Source organism: Teleopsis dalmanni, chromosome 2 (assembly GCF_002237135.1).
Source record: "Teleopsis dalmanni isolate 2A chromosome 2, ASM223713v2, whole genome shotgun sequence".
NCBI lineage: Eukaryota > Metazoa > Arthropoda > Insecta > Diptera > Diopsidae > Teleopsis > Teleopsis dalmanni.
This window is the reverse complement of record NC_051847.1, coordinates 138,183,495-138,184,517: the sequence shown is the minus strand read 5'-3', so window position 1 is coordinate 138,184,517 and position 1,023 is coordinate 138,183,495.

The window sequence follows — 1,023 nt, the reverse complement described above, 5'->3', positions numbered from 1 at the left end:
CCACTAAAATTAATTTCTGGTTTGTTAGCATACATTTTGGAATACACAGTTTAGCATAAAGTTTATATGATTACTGAATTATACAATATATAATTCAATACTAATTTTATATCGTATCATGAGATTTATTTTAAAGGCTGGTAATAGTGAAGAAATTTTCAAATCCAAAGAGGATTCCTTCAATCCAGTGAATTGTTGGGCTGACGCTAGAATGGATATTCTTTTAGATTATGTGATATGTTATAGCTTTTAGTTAATAGAAAATACTATCATTTTGTTTCAATTTCTACAAAAATTTTGATAAATGTTTGTATTAATTGATAGTTGCATTGACTTTATTTATTTGGATTTTATTGCGAATGTAAAAAGATTAAGAAAATAAATACAAAACAATAAATATGATGTAATATATTGCTTGACCCACATGGCTTTTGCTATATTTTATCAAATATATTGGAACTTCGTATTAAACTCTACATATTATTTATTTCTTGAAAGACTTCTTAACTTTTGGTACTTACTTACAGGTGTATTATTGTGTGCGTACTTAATATATTTTTTCTAAAATATATTTAATTATTAATATTTGATTGAATTCCTTACAACAAACTATTTGGTAAGAGCCTATTCGAGTTGTGCATATGTTTCAAATGTTATGTACATTAATATATATATTTAACTCTCAGATTCTGAATGGTTAGTCATAGATATCACTAATAGATAGTAATAGTCCACCTCACATGCATGTCCGAAGATCGTATAATGGACAAATACATTGTAGAAAAGGGATTTGAAGCGAATGTAACAACTTAATGAACACATTCTCTATCTCTATATGTTTACATATGCATATTAATTTATGCTAAGTAGTTACGTCTTTACGGTGGCATATTAGGAAGTATTGATAGCATATGACGTAAAATTACCTTCCTAATTTATAGAAAAAAATTTTCGAACAATAAATAACTTTGATACTCAATTAATCCATCCAGGTTACAATATTTCAAATCTTTTTACAGAATT